The 20,375-nt window shown below is 53.1% G+C and overlaps 1 protein-coding gene across 1 annotated transcript in view; it reads right to left on the bottom strand.

Moving 5' to 3' along the window:
- Positions 1 to 20,375, bottom strand: part of CACNA2D2 (calcium voltage-gated channel auxiliary subunit alpha2delta 2) — a 193,155-nt gene that overhangs the window by 90,864 nt on the left and 81,916 nt on the right. The window lies entirely within an intron of this gene.

Below are 20,375 nucleotides of genomic sequence, written 5' to 3'. Positions count from 1 at the left end.
CGGCTGCTCCTGGTGTACTCCAGCTTGTGCACAATTCAATTTTACAACCTTTTAAAAAAAATTTTTAAGTGCCCTTCCTCACTACAGCAAAAGCTTTAGATTTATAAAAGCAGTAAAGGAATCTTAAAAAAATGACCATGCCTAAAGTGCAGACACTGCCACGGGGGAAAATACCCCAAAATCCCCACCCAGAAGGCCAGGTGAATATCCTACAGGTGTGAAGTTTCAGGCTCCTATGCCTGCAGGCAGATGTCAAATTTACCCGAAAAGCAAGCCGGATTGATTCTTTCACTTCTCTTACATGGTGTTCTACATACGTTACTGCCCTCGGTTTGGCAGTCCCCGTGCTCCTGTTTAGTTACCCTGCGCTCCTTATTTTGGCTGCTGGGCGCAGCCCTGCGTGACGTGGTTTCACTGCTCCTGCTCCTCCATCTCCACCAGCCTGCACAGAGGTGACGTCTGGGCAGAGGCCGGCGCAGCCCACACCGTGGGTGCGGATCTGTGCTCTCTGCCACTCCAGCTGAACGGTTGGATTGTTTCCTACAACCGTGAAAAAAGCCAGTTTAAGAAATCATGTATTATTTCAGCTCTGGCACATGAAATCCGCACAAGACCTATAAAAAAAAAAAGTGTCGGAGATGTGCTGTTCTCCTGATGACTGCAACAAAGTCATCTGCAAGACTCCCTCCTCCAGCTCGGCTTGGCTGGAGGTCAGGAGCAGGCGTCCTACCTACGGCGCGCAGCTCGCCTCGCACCGCTCCTGCAGCGCCAGCAGCCCTCCCTGCCCGGTTCCCAGTGAGCAAACCCGCCTTGGTTCCTCCCTGACAAAAAGACCATCGTATGTCCGAGCCCCGGTCCCCGTGCTCTAGGTGGCCCTGCTTGGCAGGCGGGCTGGACTGGGTGTTCTCCAGAGGCCCCTTCCCACCCCGGCCATTCCCTGACTGCGACCCAGCCGCAGCCACCAGGCACAGGCACCGGGCTGTGTCCGGGTGAGTTCTGAGCATCTCCAAGGATGGAGGCAAGCTGCTGTAGCGTTCACCTGTTGGCATCTGGCACTCAGGCACAGCTGCACTTTCTCCCCTGGTGAAAAGGGAGCAGCAGAGAGGCAGGGACATGTCCCCCCGGCATCAGCACCAGGCAGGAGCGCCCTGCGCTTGGCTGGCCCAAGCCACCACCCAGGCTCAAAAGGGGTTTGTTCATTCTGGGCTCGAACGGGATTTTGTTACGACAGAGGCTGGGCAAATCCTGCTCGAGGACGTTAGCCTGCTGGTTTCTCCTGAACAAGAGGAGGGTGACAGGAAGTCTCTGTGGAGCGGGACGGTCGAAGTAAGACGGGGGGCACCACCTACAAAGGCTGTGGGTCCAGGACATGCCAGGAGTGGAAGTACCTGGGCAGAGGGTTATGTTGGCTGCTCTTTTGAAACTGGATGCTTAATGGGGTGAAGGAGGCAAAGAACAAAGGAAGAGGCACCAAGCACGAGATGACCCAAGAGAAAGTCTCCAGCCAGACGATCAGACAGGCTCTGGTACTCACAGAAGCTTTACCCGCTCCTGCAACTGCTGGAAGGGAGATATGGCAGGGTGCAAGCAGTTCAACATCTTGCTAGAGCCTGCTGAAAACAAACTCTTTTTGAAGGTGCAAAGCAGTAGGATGAGAGCCCGTGGGCACAACAGGGCCAATTCTGATTGCATAGCAGAAGAAAAAAAAATCACGGTAAGGTTGGTCAAGACTAGGACAGGGGCCCAGGGGCAGAATCTTCACCCTTGGAGATCTTCAACACTCAGCAGACCAGGCCGTGAGGAACACAATCCAACTGGCTCTGCTCTGTGTGGGACTGCAACCAGGTTCCTACCGCAACAGCCGAGCCTTTAAGAACAGTTTTCTGAGCACTGTTCCAGAGAGAATTTCACGCGACTGTGAGCAACGATGTCGTGCCATCAAAACCAGTCTTGGTGTGCCATCTTGGAGGAGAGGAACGCATTCCTGGCTGCGCTGTCAGTTCTTCCTTCGAATGAGGCAACCCACAAGCGACAAGCACTAGCTAAGCAGCTAGACCAGAGCGATGGCAGTGCAAAGGCCGCTCAGATGAAGGCTGTCAGGAAGCTTTGCCTAGGAACTGCTCCACGGCACCGAGTCGCTCCCGTCCCAGCCACCAGCCACAGCACGAAGCTGAAGTCACGATGAGGAAAGGACTGCAGGGACCGACTCCCTGCTCACAAGCTCTGTTTCCAGAGGCGCAGCAAAACTCGGTTTGTTCTGGTTTTCACCACACTCCTCTCTTTCATGAGACGCAGGAGAAGTTGTTAATCTGCCACTGATCAACTGAACAACCCCCAGAGAGCAGATTTCTCAGCCACTTCCACAAGAAGCACAACAGGGGACTTTGCTTGAGGGAGTCAAATCCAGGCTACAAAAACCTTCCAGGTCCACAGAGGAGGAGGAACATTGGGAATCGGGACACTTGCTTTAAAAAATACCTATGTCCTAAGAGAGAAAGGGTCCTTTAGGAGTGGCTACTGCCACTGAAATTAATTTTCCTGGGAGCCTGCGAATGACGGTCTTACTTGCTAGGAAGTCACTGGTGTCCCTGGAGGTTAATGCTACCCACCCTCAGCAGGGAGAGAAGGAAGAAAACCAGGAGAAAATAGAGCAGAATGCGACACTGCCATTTCTTTTACACCCCCGGTAGGAGGGGAGACCACTGATCCAGGCAGCAAAAAGGAGCCCGCTTCTCCCTGGCAGTGCGCTCCCCCCTTTCTCTCCCAATGCAAATTGCAGCTGCGGCATGATGAGAGCCGGCACTTCTGCATTTCGGCTGAGCGCTACGGATTAGGTAAATTAGGCAGCAGCCTTCTGCAGTGCCTCCGCCAATCAGCCCTGCGCTCCCTGCCTCATCGCCGCAGCCATCAGGAGGGAGTCTCATCCGGAAGAGGACCCGCGGCTCTCAGACAGATGCAGGAGTTCAGAAGCAAGTGCCTTGCGGTCATTACCTCTTCCCAATGAAAGGGGATGGTTGAAATCCTGCCACAAAAGATTAACCACACACTTCAGATGCTGTCCAGCTGGTTAGGACAGAGCTGCCCAGAGGAGCTGTGGCTGCCCCATCCCTGGCAGTGCCCAAGGCCAGGCTGGATGGGGCTGGGGGCAGCCTGGGCTGGGGGCAGCCTGGGCTGGGGGCAGGGGGCCCTGCCCATGGCAGGGATTGGGACTGGGTGGGCTCTGAGGTCCCTTCCAACCCAAACCATCCTATGACACCCCTGTGGGACACTCATTCCGTACCTGGGGGGAAGAAAACATGGTTAGGCCAGCTTCTAATAGGGTGCCTGGCTATTTGCCTGATTTTTCTGAGTAACCTTGCGGCAGGAGCTGCAGAAGATCTCCGTGGGCAAGGCAGCATGGGCCACGAGGCCAAGCACTCATCAGGGTCTGTGTAACCACCACCAAAGGCTTAACCTCAGCGGAACACCGGTGGTCTTCCACGTACCAGGAGTCCACGTCACAGGGAATCATGGCAGGAAGGTGACTTCCTCCGGCGACCAGACGGCCAAGGACTCTAGAAGCAGAGTTCACAGCCTCGTATCCCTCCCTGATCCTTGTTTTCCACTCATCCCTGTACAAAAACATCCAACGGCAAAGGAACCATATAAAAGACGACACACCTCTCAGATGCACGCGTGTCCTGGTCCTAAACCTCTCCAAGTTTCATGGAGCCGCAGACGTTCCCTGTGCTGCACCGGCACGCCAGCGCCTGTCCCGCCTGCGGCACGTCGGGGGCAGCTGCACATGTGGGACAGGGCTGGCTCCTCCAGGCTCCGCACCAAAAACCCAGCACCAGAAGCACGGTGGCGCTGATCTGAGCTGCGCAGCACAGACCTGCCAAACCCGCGTGCACAACCGCCATTTCCAGCCCGAGACTGAAGCAGCAGAACTCTACCTAATTTGCCTTCATCGAGGATGAATTTTAGATAAAATTCAAACTGATTAATGAAGAGGAGGTTAAGCACTTCCAATCAAGGTGGTGCTAGAACAGTAGAATTGAATCCCACGCTGTCTCCTTTTACACTTCACGGAGGTGCACCGGCAGGGACAGCTCCTGGAGGCAGCACCCCGCACCTCTGCGGTGCGGCTGGATGAGGCCGTCCTTCGGCCAGTGGGGGCTGCAGCACGATCAGGGCACGCCGCCCTGCGGGACGGCAGATGCTGAAGAGCAGGTATTGTCCGCAATGCAAAGAGCTCCCTTCCCAATGACTTCCACTTACATTCCCTGTTCTGAAGAGTTCACGTTCCGATCAGCCGACTGCCAGGACTGTTAATGGTGACAGCACTGCATGACGGGACATTGGTAGAAATGGCTGGGTTTATGCTGGTTGCTGCCTCCAAAGCTTTGCAGCAGCCACATTTTACAAACCCTGGTGAAAGGGGACGTCACCAGCAGAGGAGCGCTGCCCGGCGGGATGTGGCAGCGCCGAGCAGGCTAACCGACTTGCTAACCCTCTCACCAAGCACACCCGGCAGGGCAGCACCGCTGTTCCTGCAACAGCCTCCGCTCCTGGCACCAAGGGCACGCTGGAAGCATTCATGACAGTGCCACCAGATGCACTAGGGACATCATGGTTGAGAGCAGGGAGCTCAAGGCTGACTCAGCAGCCAGCAAGCACCAAGGTGCCCGCCTCCATGCCACGCGCTGGCTGCGCTCGGGTCCCTCCCTCGGGCATGTGCTGTCCCCCTCCCAGGAGCAGGGACACCACGCTGCTCTGGCCTTTCTGGAGCATAAGGAGGACAGGGATCATCAGCAGCACTCGCTGCCCTGGCCTCCTTCCCACCCGTGCTGGGGAGCATGGATGGCAGCTCTGCAAACAAGAGAATATTCAACCTGCCTGGGAGGACTCCAGTTCTCCAGGGAGATCACTGAGCCTCTACATCAAGGCTGGAGAAGATCCACTTCTCTGTCTCCCCTCTGGGGGATTCAGTGTCCGCACGTGCACATGGGAGCAGCCACAGCCTTTCCCCTCGTTGCTCTGACACCACTTACTCACCCAACAGTACTGAAGACGGAAGGAGTGCCGGGAACAGAGCCAAAATCTTCCCATCACTGCTGGCTAAATCCTGCAGCTCAGTTCTGGAAGAATTTACAACCCAGAACTCCAATAGGTTCCCCCTTGCCAAATCATCCTCAAACACAGCTCCAGACACTCCCAAGATTTACGGCATAATAGCTTAACACAGCAATCTTGGCGGGGTGGGGGGGAGCAAGGAGGAAAAATTTTCAGTAAAGGAAAATGTAGCTACAATACACTGGGCAAAAGTATACTACCAGCAATCAGATCACAAAGAAATACCATTATTAATGATACACCGAACAGCAGAAGGCTAGTGAGCTTCTGTGCATATCCTGTTCCTTTAACTCCTATTAAAACTCCGGTGGCAGCAAAGTCCTTCTGAAAATTCTGGTCCTGTCTCTCTGCCTCAACAAGATCTTAAAGGTATGAACAACAGAGTGCACGCCCTCGATGCACTATTCCTATTCTCATGCCCTTGGTGAGCAGGCACACATAAAAGAGGCGGTGAGTTTTGTTCTGGAGGAGCCAGAAGAATTTCAAAGCCTACAAGATATTTCCTTCTGGATGGATCTCCAAGAAAAAAATCACACAACACAACCATCCTCTTTGTCAGGAGTATCTCAGTATAAGACACTTCAATGTCATCTCTACCTCTCCCTTAATCCATGCAAGCAGTCCTAATTCTCCATCTAAGTCCTAGAAGGACCTATAGCGCCAAACATCTGCACCCACAGACAAACAGCAGCAGACGACTTCTACTGGATATTTTAGCAGAACCACTGGGCATCGCGAAATATCCTCTCAAATGTACAAAACAAAAATTTTGAGTCTTCAGGGAAACAACAAAGCCTACATGCCACAGCGTGATTCATCTCAAGAGAGTGCCCATGGTGAAACGAGGACAAAGGCACGGAGCAGCGTCCAGCCCAGACTCAGCCGTACCCGCCTGTCTGTACGCACCGACACCACGCAGCAACAACTGCGTTTCCAAAACGTAGCAGTGCCTCCTGCACCGAGATGTGCAGATTCTGAGCGCCCCTCAGCCTGGTGACATTTTCTGGTCAGGTGAGGCAGGTCCCGGGCTTGCAGGTAGCAAAGGGGCAGAAGCAAAGCCGAAACGATACACGTCCACTCGCCTCCAAGCAGAGCTGGCAGGGATCCTGCCCAGCATCCCCCGACTGCTCTGGTGCTGGATCAGGGAGCCTGTGTCCTCTTTGTTAAGAGATATAATAAGGCAAAATTGCTGTCCTAAATATTACTAAAGCACTGGCTGGCATGTTTAATAAACCTTTCCATTTGGGTAAATTAGCACTCATCTGGACAAGTGCTGAAGTGCTGTTACTTGAAGAAAAAAATCTCAATGCTTGGAGTCTAATTTAAATAATTATCAGCGTATTTCTGCTCTGACTGTTTTGCTGAAATTACCAGGAGACTTGATGCAGCCTGCGTGTAAGTGCCTTTTGTCTGCACATAATTTATTGACCCCATTTCAGTCAAGCTTTTGGCCCGCTCGCTCCCGTGCTGGAGCACTGCTCACCGTAACCAAACAGGACATTACAGCCAGACACAGTAAAATCGATAACAACTGATCTGCTTTCATGGAGTCTGAAAGGGACCTTGATAAGTTACCGCCTCGCCTTCTCCACATCAGCTACATCTCAGATCTGAAATCTTCTTCCATAGGTGGCCGGCTGAGGACCACCAGGATGCTCGGTGCCCTGCTGTCCCAGCAGGTCAACAAACCTGCGTGGTATCTGGATGTGTTCTGAAATATTGTAATAAATGCAGCAGAAATCCTCTGGAGGGTGGCTATCGGGCCTCCGGCACCAGCCGCCTCCCATCCCGGAGGTGGATGCAGCACCGAGCAGCGGCGAGCCCGGCACACAGGGATAGAACGGCCCTGGAGATCTGGCACCCACCTACAGCCACGCTCTTAGCACGATGCCTTGGGATCCAGCACGCCAGCCACAGGATTTGGTTTCCAGCTAAGAAAACAGAGAAAACACTCTTTTCCCCCATTTGTTGTTAAAAAGCAGCACCGCCACTTTGTGTTGGCTGCTGCTCGGAGCCCGGGAGGGGGCGAGGGCTGCCCTGCGGAGATAAAGGTGACGCTCCCGACTCGCTCCCCGCTTCCCAAGCTGCATAAGCATTCAGGCAGTGCTCCTGCCATCTGCACCTTATGGCTGCTGTGACTCGGCAAGCTTCCCTCCAGGGCACAGTCTGCGAACCTCACATCCACCAGCTCATCAATCCTCGGCTCTCATCAAAAGGCAAAACTTATAAACAGGCCCAGACGCTTCTCCCAGCTTTAATGGAGGCAGCTAAGGAGCTGTGATCATTCGATGTTTTCCAATGATAGCGGTGATGCCCGAGGCCAGCAATAATATTACCGTGAAATAAATCTGCAGTGATATAATTAGCAGGGATGCTATTACAGCGCAGGTTTTAGGGATGCTCAGCACAGAAGGAGCAAAGCAGCTACTCAAATTGGGACCTTGCAGAGGTTCTGGGTTTGAGTGGGAGAAGGAGGGTGTGGGAGAAGAACCACCTCAAACAGCGCGACAGTGGGGACTATCCGCAATAATCCGTACACAAACGAACCCGTCTCTTCAGAGGCCAGACGTTATGGCAGGCATGGTTCCCTCTAAATCTAGGGATTAAATCCAGCTGACTTTCTTCTCACCACTCCAGACACCGAGTGACTTTGAAGTCCTTGTGCAATGTTCAAGAAAGCCAGGTCCTGATCAAACCCACAAAGCAGCGAGGAGGCAGTGGCTTTGCTGCACCCGAACATCCCTGCCAGGCGCAGGCTGCCGGGCTGTTTGCCCCTCCGTGCCGTGCTCACCCCGCACGCCGCTGGGGACTGCAGCGTTAAGATCACGTTTGCAAATCGCTGCTTCTTACAACCTCTGGCCTGTGATGCACTTTGTGGGTGTCTAAACGAGGACAGTAGATGGAGCAGATGGATGCAAAACAACGCAACTCTGAAGTCAGTCTGGTGGGAGGAGGAGACTGCTGTTTTCTCTGGTACGCTGCAGGACAGCCCTGCATCAAACAAACAGCTGAGAACAACATCCTGCTCGCGCTTCCACCGCTACCTATCAAAGGTAGACAAATACCACCAGAGAAAACTAGGAGGAAAAGATGGAAGCGTCTCAGACGGAGCGATGTTACTGATGACTGCTAAGAAAAGAGCTGACACCAACCTGGTGGTTTCTCTGCTTTCAGACGCAGCACTAGAAGTAAGAGCATAAAGGATACAACTAAAGCAAAAATGTTTTAGGAGCAATGCTCGTGGAGGAGGGGAAGGGAAAGAAGAAAGGCAACACATGGCTAGGATCGATCCTCGGGACTGACGAGACCTCCCTCGGGCGGTGGCGTTAGAGCAGCACGCGCGCAGTGGGGTGTTCTGCAGAGCTCCCGGAGGGCAGGGACACCCTGGAAGGGTTTCTGTCCCTGAGCAGGATGCAAACTTGGGAGCTGGACCTTCTCTGCCTGTGTCCACACGGCATCACATTGCTTGGTTTAAAAAGTGACTTGCTGGGGGAGACTGTGCACCGACACCGTCCTTTAACTCAGCTGGGCAGGAGCCGCCAGGGAGGAAAATGCTGAAGCAGGAAGTCTGTCCTCAGCTAAGGCTCGAAGACACTTCATAATTTTTAAGTGTGTTTCCAAATCTGCAGTGAAAACCTAAACCTTCCCTCTTTTTTTTGCTACAATAAACTTTATCTTAGAACGTAATCTAGTAATAAAAAATGGTTTTAAAGTGATCTGACAAGCACTGGAAACCCCATTTCTTTTAGAGTGACAACTCTATTTACAGGAGTGCATACATATACTGTTTTATATTCAACATGCACTCCAGGCCCTCAAGGTTTGAGACATATCCATTCCATCCACTTGCAAGAAGCTGCTTCAGCAGTGAGGAGTTCCTCAGCATGCACAAACTAGGGACAAAGACTGCTTCCTACCTGGGGTCCGTGCGTCTTCCCTGACATGCTGGGGGAGCTCCTGCGTGGGAGAGCTGGCAAAAGCAAACCCCCACAGGCCACTGTTAACCAAAACGCACAAGGAAGTATCAAGGTGACACAAAACCAGATCTTCTCATTACAGCTCTGGTCTCCGTGGGACGCAGAGGTCTTGCAAAGAAAGTTAAAGCAGGTCCCAAACTGGCCAGGTTTTCTTTGAAATTGGATTGAATTATAGGGGAAAGGTTGCATCGCAACCTCATGGCTCGGAAAAAATCTCGGAAAAAAGAAAGGCACCAAGCAAAGCCCAGCCCTGGCAGCCCAGTGCTGAGCTGCAGCAGGCCGGGAGAGGGGCACGGAGGCATGGGCTTAGGTTCCCTCTCCTGTTCACAGCCGTCTTGCTCCACTTGAGTAAGCACCCCAGCTTCAGTCCCCACCTTCCACAAGCTGCAAATGCAACTCCCGCATGGGCCAGAGCACTGTTTGGTTTAGGGCAGGTACGGAACAGCTGGGCAGCATCATCCAGAGAAAAGATACAAGAATGAATTCAACTTGCCCTATTTCAGTAGGGCGTATTTCACGTTTTCTGTTAAAAAGTTTCACATTCAAAGACTGCATGGGCCAGGAAACAATGGCGCCAAACCCAAACAGAGCACGGAGAAAGAGCTTTGAGCTCCAGGGAGATTTTATTGTAGCAACTCAGCATGAAGGACACCTTGTAGCTGACGTCCCAGAAGTTAATTAGGAAGCACAGCTCCTGTTCCCAGCGGAATCAAGGACAAAGCGTGGTATCTCTAGGCCTCAGTTTCCCCGTGCATAAAGCTGGAGCAGTCAAATGTCCTCAGGGAACACACCACTTGCCGCAATGAGCTTGGGAAGCCAAACTACCACCGCCTGGAGGTTTGCTTACCTGCTTCCACGCACCTCTAACTGCACAGCCATCTACCTTCTCTTCCCCATCATGGTTTCCCACTGCCCCCCCAGATATTGCAAAGCTCAGTATCTTCTGCGATCTCACCCGACCTTCTCAATCAGCAGAGACGTCTTCACTTGTGTGAGGAGAGGCAGGCATGGCTAAGACTAGCCACAGAAACCGTTCAGACCCGAGTTTTCTCCCTATATAATTAGCTCATATAAAAGCTGTGCCATCTACTGGTGCGCAACAAGAAGCACTGCTCGCAGCACAACTTGAATAAAGTTGTTGTTGCTACTACCTACCACTTACTCTTCCGAAAAGCAGCAGCACGCAGGATGCAGCAACGGCCAAAGGCGAGCAGCCGCGCTGCAGCGCTGCCCACCAGGGTCTGGAGGAGTTGGTCAGTCCCAGCCCTCACAACCCCCTCGTGCTGGGGACCTACCACCTTCTGCTTAAGGAAGTCTGTTAATTCTCGTGTTTGCGGGGAAGAAAAGAAAGCCAGGAATTTAAAATCAGTATTTTTCAAGGTTTGGGAAGACATTTGGGGCAGGTGACAATACCGACCCACGGCCGGCAGCCCCGCAGAGAGCTGAGAGCAGTGGAGCTGCCCCCCTGCCCACAGCCCGGCCGCAGCCGCCTGCAGCGCTGCCAACACCGGCTGGTTTCTTGCACCAAGGGGTGCCGTGCTGCTTTTACAGGGTCCCACAGGCCGGCAGGCAGGGGCACGTCACTTTTTCAGGGCACGTTATTTTTATGGCAGCGGCAGGAAAGGCTTTCGCTGATCCCAGGAAGCAGGCAGCCTTCAGAGCGCTGCGCTGGGCACGGCTCGCACAGGGGGCCCGGACGCGTTAAGCACTCTGCCTGCTGCTGCAATCCCGCCGGCCACCGACGGCTGCTCTGCAAAGAGCAGACCACAGACGTTGGCACCAAACCTGCATTAAATTGATACCATCTCTTTAGCGTTATCTCTGGCTCTTTATCACAGTTGTACATGCAATTTAGGCTCTTGCTGCTTTTTTTTTTTTTTTCATTAAGATTTGCTAGATGCCTGTCACAGCTGTTTTACGCATTGCCACAGCATCACTCAAACACTTGATGGACATCAGCTGCTCTGGGAACCTTACGGCAGCTCCTTGCTGTGGGGCAGGGCCGGACACCGACGTATTTAGGCTCGCACGGCTGCACAGAGGGAAAGCCACCCAGGTGCTTGGCAAGTGTCCCCAGCCTGTGCGAGCCGTAGGACACCCGCCGAGATGAGCCACGCCAATGCTGGTCTGTGTTTTGTGGGCTGCAGAAAGGGGCTTTGCCAAATCTGCTTTCTTTAGGAAAAGAAGGTGGGATTTGAAGAGAGCTTTTGAGAGAAAAAAGCCTCATGCAAGCCCATTAACCTGCAGGACCAAGCTTCCGCCCCCTCAGTCATCAGAGCCTTTAACTTCCCCACTTGTCTGTAAACAGAGCGATACAAATAATTGATTTTTTGGTTCAACTAGGGATGAAACCCTTAAAAAATCCTCATTCAGCTGGAACTGAATTCAAAATGATTCAGTTTTTCTTCCCAGGTCAATTATTCCCACTCAATACAAGAGCCTTCCATCCCAGATGACGCATTTCAAGCATTCGGGGGAGAAGACATGAGAAGAAACCAGAGCACAAACGGGTGGGAGCCTTTTCTGGCCAAGACCTTGGCTTCAGCGAGCTCTCGAAGGACATGAGCAGCACAGGGGCAGGGGCCGAGCTCCCTGGCATGGGGACCAGACCCACAAATGTGGGGCTGCATGCTCCCCATAACATTGCCGGTAACCCCAGAGGAACAAAGATCCCCTTGCCCTCTCCAACCACACACAACCTAGTCATGAGGCCACAGGACAGGACACAGAAGCCACTCCAGCTACCAATCCGCCATGGAAATGAATTTTCTCATGCCAAAACTAACCAAGGAAATTCAAACAAATCCCCTTCTCGGTGGCATGGCTTCCTTTATTTTGCTACCATTGCAATCATTTCTTCCCAACTGTGTTCAAAATTTGCTTCACAAAGAATTAAACGATAATTTCCTTCCTTAGCACCAGCAAAAGAGACCTGCTCCTCTATCGCCTCACTCACCATTTTGGCATCTGTTTATAAACCGGTAAGTTTTAGTCATCATCTTTTATCCTTTCAACAACCCTCTTGTGCAAGGAATAAGCCAGCCCCAAGGAGCTCGAGGCTCAGGACCAAGCTGATGGATCCGAGCTTTGAGACGGCCACGGACTGCAAACACTTTGAATTTCCTTGCCAACATCAATGGCTTTGGTTACCTTCACCTCTGCAGAGAGTGCTTCAGAAACCAGGAGGAACTGGAAAACAACACGCGAGCTGCTGTCAAAGACACAACATGGTGTTTTAGGAAGGAAAGTAAAACACTCTTTATGCACAACTCATCGTCACCCGGCCTCGGAGGGCTCCGGGATCTCGATTTCTTCACTGCTTTGGAGAGGTATGTGAGCCAGGTGAGGTGAGGCAAGGCACACACAGCGATGAAAGCCAGGCAGAAAGGTCCCTTCCCATTGCAGGGAGCTCATGGCCTTCCTCCTCCTCCTCCTCCTGGCTGCAGGAGCTCCCTGCGTGGAGCAGCCCTGCAGCAATCCCACAGCCCCATGTGCAGCTCCCTTCCCTCTGCACGCAGCGTGTGCCCGAGGGGAGATTTAGCAGGAGTCACGGGGAAGCTCTGCTCCGGGTCGGACAGCTGTGCTAAGAGACGCGAGCCCACTTACGGCCCTGGTTTTGGCTCCCCTACTGCTCCAGCGCTGGGAGGGCGCTGCAAACCCCTGCCCAAGGAGGCCTGAGCTGCAGCTGTGTGAACTTTGGAAAGTGAATACCCGGGGCGAAGGTGAGCGACAGCCTCAACCTGCCACAGGCAGGGGAGGACAAAAGTTGCTCCGTTCACTCCTTGCCAGCAGCCCAAAGAACCTGAAGGCTCGCAGCACACACGCAGGGCTCGGACCCGGTGGGGAGACTCGCTGAAGGCTTCAGCAGGAGAGAAGCGCTGCTTTTCAGCCCCCTGCCCGCGGCTCGGGGTGCGTTTGCGCTGCTGAGACCCCGGTGGGGTCGGGGTCGTCCCAGCAGGATCGCAGCAGCAGCCCCGGTGCCCCGTGGAGCCCCGCAGCCGCAGAGCGCACCAGGCGCTCACGGAGCTGTAAGGCACGTGGGGCTGGGCTGCTGCCAGGCACTCGGGGAGGGGAAGAAAGGGAAACGCTCAACATAATCTGCATGAAAGTGCAGGAAGCCCTAAATCGTGTTAGCGCTATTAAGAAAGCTGGTTACATTGCTCAGCAAACTGGCCCAATACAGTTTTGATAGACTCGTTACAAACATCTGATTGTCCCTGATTAGATTAGACAATAAACCACCATCCTGGTGCGCGGGCATTGTTCGGCTCCCCTCTGCAATCTGTAAATTAGAATTCCAGACCTGGGAGATTGGATTCAAATTGGATTATTGGAGCAGGTCCAGCCCAAGAACAATCGTGCAGCAGGAGAAGACCCCCCCCCCCCCCCCACACACACACACATGTGCACGAACGAGCGAACAAATAAATACATAAACGGGGACAGTCGGCCAGGATTTGATTAGGAGGGAATTAAAAATAGAATTGGAACAAAAGCCACCAACCAGCAATCAGCAAAGTGGGAAGAGCGATGGATTTGTCACTATTAATTACCAAGGTGAAGAGACTACATCTGTAAATGGTTGGTACTTCAGCCGAAGCAAGGTGGATGTCGGCTGTGGTCCCTCCTCCACGAGTGCCAAAGGGACGCGGGACGAAGCCAGGCTCGTGCCCATCGCTGTGCAGCCGGAACAGCGTGCACGCGTGCCAAGTGTGCATGGTGGAGCCCCCACACCCCCCAGAACCACAGGCAGCCTCCAGAATGATGGAGGAAGAGAAAGCCGGGGTGCTTCCCACACCACGACAAGGGCAGAGCCTCCTCCGCTGACAGAGGCAGAAGCTGCTCGGAAGAGGGCTGAGAAATGCTTCATTGCATGCCAATTTTTGCAGCTCTTTAGACAAGTGAAACCTTTTATTGTCCCTATCAGGAAGCAGAAGAGCTGATAAAGACTCTGTTCACCACATACCTGCAAGGGAAATCTCAGGGCTATCAGAATTGTTAAAGGGATAAACCTGTCCAATTAAATCCCCTCTGCACTTTTGATATATGCTTGTGCCAGCTGTAAATGTAGCTTGGAACCTGTCCCAGCTGAGCAGCAGCGCACTGAGCGCTCAGCTGGGACTGAAACACAACTGCATGGCCCCGCGGACCGGCTCTCGCCCCGAGAAGCCGCCTCGGGAAGCGCTTTGCAGCCACGCGCCCAGCTCCCTCTCGCCTGCCATCAGAGGATCCTGAAGCACGGCCAAGAGCTGCCTACACCCTCACATAGGAAGGAATAAGCAAGGAAAAAATGCCAGGAAGCGGGAAAACCCAAAATGTGAGGGCGGTAGGTGGAAATCGGAGACTAAACTGAGAGATTTGCTTAAGGCCCTCAGAAAACCCCAGCCTTACTCATCTCCAGATCAACATCTTCACTGTGCGCCGAGTCCCGGCTCTTCCAGCCACCCCTCCTCAGGGTCCCAAGCAAAGGAAGGGGGGAATGCCACAGCCTCCTAAAGCAGTGATCACTCAGACTCCCCAACCCCAGGAAACCCATCCAGCCATTCCTGCAACATGCTTGCAGAAAAACAGAAAATCCCCAGATTTTTCCTTTGTACTCCTTTGTCCCTGGGGGTGTTTAAGGAAAGGTTGGATGCGGTGCTTAGGGGCATGGTTTAGTGGGTGATAGGTGGACTGTTGGACCAGTTGATCTCGGAGGTCTTTTCCAACCTTAATGATTCTGTGATTCATTTTTCTGCAAAAGAAAATGCCAAGTGCGGGTTTTCCTACTCTTCTTGCAGGAAAATCTCAAAGCCTTCAGTGAAAAACATTGTGAGCTCTCACACCTCAGCTGAAGGAACAGGAGCGGTGAACCCTCCTACCAAAGCCCTCCTGTTCCCCAAGTGCTCAGCCCACACTGGAGCTAAATACATAGCAACAAAAATAGGCAGTTAAATTCCACAACAACAGAATAAACAAGAGCCGCAAACTTTTCCCCTAACCACTGGTAAGTGCTGTTAGCTCTCCCATCAGCACGGAGCCACGCTGGGTGTGCCAGACCTGCTGCACATACACACGTGTGCCATATATACGCACAGACACCATAAATTCTGGGACGTGAAAGGCCACTTTGCTGCCCTTATGCTCAACACGTAGGTACCTGGATCCTACAGCGAGTCCCTGAATTCTTCGCCGGCTGACGCAAGAGCAGTTACATCCTCAGGCCCTGCAGGTCGGCCCCGGCTCTGCCACGTGCACCGCAGCGGGATGAAGACCTGCTCGCGGCTGCTCCGCTCTCCGGGAGGACGAGGAGTTATTTCCAGTCGTGCCTGGGCACCGCTCCCAAGCGCAGACGCTTACACAGCCTCCGCAGCGCGAGGAGCGCCGCCGTTCTGCCCAGGGCTGTGGCGCAGGAGGGAAGGGATTGCGGCACCAAGAGCCGGTGAGCTGCACTGCTGGGAGAAATGCTGGCACCGCCAGCCTCACCGCCAGGACCGTGCCGCCAAAAGGCTCTTTGGGAAAAACGCCGGCACTGCCTCGCCACCCACGGCACCCACCAAAGGCTTTGACAGGACATCTCGGTTACCAAACGCCAGTGGTAACTGCATTCCCCGCACCCAGGCTGGTGCCCAGGACCGAAGAGCAGTGACAGATGCCACCGGCACAGAGGGACGTGGGGGTCCCCGAGAGCCAGGGCTGGGCCACCCCGAGCCCCTCTGTGGCTCCATCTCTGCCCCAGCGCCCTGCGGTGCCCGACGCCAGAGCGTGCAGGTGTTTGTGCTGTGCTTTATGGAGAGGGAGGTCTCCTTCTGGAGATGGGGGAAGAATGCCAGCATAGACAGCAGTCTTCAGGCAGGTCACAGCGTATAAATAGCTCGCTTCAGGGCATAACCCACTTGGTAAACTGTGGGATGTGCTGTTCTCAGGAGGCAAGCAAATTGTCTGTGTTTAAATATGTGCAGAATGAAGCAGTCATCATCCCAAGCAGCCTTCACAAGAACTGTATAAAAAGTAGAAACAAGCCTAAAACATAGCCTAGGATCTAAAATTTCCATCTCTCAGCCGCCTCCTCCATCAAATCACAACTCCCTTCTCCCCCAGTCTGCGGAGCTTTGGGAAGGGACAGACTCTGCGGCACAGCTCGTGCACTTCACCTATTTAGACAGACTCGGGGTGTCCCCAGACCTGAAGGAGAGGGGGAGCACTCCGAGATGGCATGTCATGAACAACGACCTCCTCCTGGGGTTGCTTCCCACCACCATCCTTTTACTGCTACTGTTGTAGCAACAGAATTATCTGAGGCGTTCAGCTTGTACAGCAGAAATAATGTCAAGCAACTCCTCAGCCACTTGCACTGACACTTTCCGAAGTCTTTCATCACCTCCGTAGCCCCGCTGCTACCCTCTCGCTTTGATCCGAGCCGTGTGTGTTTTCAGGACAGGCGAGGAAGCGGGTCCGGGCTGCGGAGATCTCCTCATGGTCACGAGCAGCCGATGGAGCTGGGGCCTGCGGGGACACGGTGTGGCACCGAGGAGCCACCCGGGCCCAGGCCCCGGCAGAGCACGAAGCAAGAAGGGCAGCAGCACGCCCTCAGAGGGAGGGAGGGATGGTGGGAAGTGCAGGGAAGGAGAGAGGCACTCGTTCTGGGCATGCAGAGGAGACAAGTGGCTGGATACAGTGGCATGGGAAGCTGGAGGACTGGGGAAAACTAGAAAGGCTGCACTGAGAGAAGACAACCAAAGGGCTTGAAGAATGCCCTTCAGGTTTCGGAACACAGAGGTGGCACCCACCCCATGCACTCCCCAAGTGACAGCTTTGCCCTGGCTCAGTCATGCCCTGCCAGCAGCAAACTCCAACAGGGCAGGAGGCACTCCTGCCTCTCCCATGCTCCAAGAGCCATCCGAGCCCACAGCGTTGCTGAAAGCAGGACTCCAGAAAGACAAAAACTAAGGTGGTGGGACTCCTAAACGAGTTCAGAGAAGTCCTAGCTTGTAGGTACATGTCTTTCAGGACACATAGAAAAGCCAGGATGGCTCCAATACACTGAGAAACCAAAGAAGAGATAGAAAAATTAAGTTGGAAAAGAGTGGCAAAAGAGCGCGTTTGGCAAACAAACAGCCTGTTGAATTCTAGTCTCAGATGATGTCGAGCCGTGAGCCAGCCAGCTGTGATTCCCAGCACAAGGAAAACACAACAGGGATGACACACAGGCATTAACTCCCCAGTAGTCATTTGGCAGTCTGCCACCTCGCTCCTTTCCACAGGGTAAAAGAAGATGCTTTTCTTGGCCCTAACGAGCGCAAACTCATCAGCATGGACAGGAGGAGCCCGTTGAGCTTGTACCCAGGCAGGTACCTACCTGCTCTGCTCTTTCCTTATCCCTCACCCCTGGAACTTCCTCATAATGCAATACTCCAGGTATATTTAACATCGTCTCCTTCAGGATTTACTCCATTTTAGCAGTCCCTTTTATTTCTGTTTCGAAGGAGAGGAGCTGTACTTTTGGCATTGAAGACCACCTCTTCTACCTCCTCTCCTGCTAATGCATGGGAGTAAGGGGGAGCTGGAAGCAGAGACCCTAAAGCAGACTGTGAGGGAAGGCTCAGAGCAATAAAGTCGTTGTGGAGAAAGGACACTGGAGGACACTGGGGAAAAGGAAAGCTAGAGCTGATGCAAATCCCCATCAAGCAGAGGCTGCTGCATGGGACACAAGGCAAAAGCCCCCTGGGAACCAGCTGTAGATGCTGTTCTGGAATGGGTGGGAATTGCAAAAAGATCTTCCTAGGAATTTTTCTGTCCTATGATGAGGCCGACATCAGGTATGATGGTCTGGAACAAAAAGGGAAGGGCAGAATCCAAACAACCAGCTCCTTGCAGATGACTTATTTTTTGGAAGCAATCACCCTCGCTGCCACACACGCCTGGCTCCAGCAGTCCTCTGAAACATAGGTGGGAAGTCAGAGGTCCTGCAGTGCCAGACCCATGCCATGGCACGGCACCATGGCCACCCAGCCGTCAACAAGCGTCGTGGTGTAGTGGCCTTGTGCTTGACTTCTGGTTCTAGAAATGCAACACACAAGGTAAGAAACCAAGTGTTATTAATAAATGCTCTGCACACAGCTGAACTTTCATAATGACGTGTTAAAATTTTCACTAAGAAACCGAGGAAAGTGATCTTTGATGGCTGGACTGAATCACCACATAAATCAGAATGCCACTCCTGCACTGAACATCCCTTGTGTGTGCCCAAAGGCTAGCTAGCACTGTCCTACAGAGCCTCATCAAAGCGCAGGAAACATCCCTTCCCTCTTCTGCAGAAAAGGAAGCAGGAAGGCAACTTCTCAGCAGAGCAAGTACACAAGTGACGTGGCAATTTGTACTTCAAGCAGAGGCTCTGTTTCTCCCTCCTCACCTGCCCTCTCTGATACATGGAGTCCCACCTGATTCAGATGCTGAAAAATATATTTCAAGAAGTCATCATCACTTTCGTGAGTCATGAGAGAAGGGGAGGAAATGACTCCATGAGAGATGAATCAACAAAGGGGAGAGTTCAGACAAAAGAAAACACAAGCTGGAGAGGGGAATAAGCTGTGGGAGCCCCTCTCCTTTGGAGAAGCTTAGTACAACGTGGAGGATATTCAGAAGGTCCAAATTCTCACCCATCAACTTCTTCATTTCCAGATGTTGTCAGCACCACCAACCCAAGACACCAAGTATGCACACGCGAGCTGGATGTAAGAGACTGCCCCATCCAGCAGCCGCGCTCTGAAGGAGTCCTCTTGAAAGAACTAATTCAGGTCAATGGATTCCAACAGCACCAAGTGTGAATTACCCAACAAGTGCTGCCAGAATCACTCCTTTCGGTTAGGTCCAGCAGCAGGTGAGCCCTTAGCAACGCACCAACCTCTCCTGGCCAAAAACCCAAAGGAAAAGGAAGTCCAACTAGGAGACAAACGAGATTATTTGTAGGCACAGGTCCTAGCACCAGAAGATGCACAAACTCTCTTTAAATCTGTCAGTCATAGCAAAGGGTAAGAAAAAACATAGCTGGAATTCAGATGCCACAGTGGAAACCACTCAGCACAGTTGTGCTGCACAGCTCTGCCTTGTTGCCCTGTCCATCACACCGGAGCCACACGCTGCCCAGGGGCATATCAAGTTTGCAGCCACCTTCTGTCTCCCCTGTCTTCCTTGAGTTGGGAAGGGGGTTGGCGAGGTGGTTGGGGTTGGGTGGGCTTTGGGGTCCCTTCCAACCCAAACCATTCTCTGATACTGTGAATCCCATGTAGGCCTCATCTTTACCTCCCAAACTCCAGAATTAAATGCACGACAATCTTCACCTGAATCTGTGTGTCAGTCGCTGTGGGCACCCCCACACCACCCTGCCAGTCAGGCTGGCCTCTGACTGCCTGTGACTCAGACACCACCAGGGCTTGGCACTCCCCTGGCCTACGCAGGTGTCCTGTGATTCCTCCCGCGTACCTCCTGTGAGCAACCTCTTCTTACCCAAAACACGGCGGGTCACTTACAGCTCCTCACCACCCTACTTCCAGCTCAGCTGTCGCACCACTCCTCCTCTCACCACAGGGCTTTTTCCTCTGCTCCCACTCCTGCCTGTCAGGCCGAAGGGTGACCAGGAGTCTTTCTGGCCATACCCCATATGCAGACAACAGCCACGCTATCTGCTCCAAGGCCTCCCCGTGTCCCTCACCCCACACAAGCACTTCCAGTTGGCCGTGCTGCCAGACATGCCCTGCACAGCTTCATCCTGCTCGCTGCAGGCAGGTATTTGAGAGGCCACTACTGCTCCTGGATGTGAAAATCCCACGGCTCCCACACCCCACGGCAGCGGTGAGGGTATCTCCGTTTCTCCAGGAAGGCAATGGCTTGTCTCTGCCCGGCGGTAGAGCAGAACCCTGCTGCTGCCTTGTTACAGCCTCTGCCGGGTTTTACTGCGCCGGCACCACGAACAGATTACCTTGCTCCACTACAGATAAAGTGAACTCATTTTAAAAGGAGTATTACAAAATAGGACAGTAGATTGGAATTGTACGCAGGCACCCATAAGGGCAACTCACACATGCAGTCAATCACAGGATTCAAGTGCCAGGCACCAGCACAAACATTTCAGTTCATGCTCTCCTAAACAGGAAAAAAAAAACCCTACTTGTCTGAAACGCTTTCATAAGCTATTGTAGGCACACTGGAAGCACCTTTGCTCCCACTTACCACATACCCAGTTAAATGACTGGGTAGAATTTGCTGCCAGGCTTTTGCTGTCACTCGTATTCTTGTGGCAGCACC

This window comes from Cygnus atratus, chromosome 10 (assembly GCF_013377495.2).
Source record: "Cygnus atratus isolate AKBS03 ecotype Queensland, Australia chromosome 10, CAtr_DNAZoo_HiC_assembly, whole genome shotgun sequence".
Classification (NCBI taxonomy): domain Eukaryota; kingdom Metazoa; phylum Chordata; class Aves; order Anseriformes; family Anatidae; genus Cygnus; species Cygnus atratus.
This window is presented reverse-complemented; position numbering and strand designations above follow the sequence as displayed.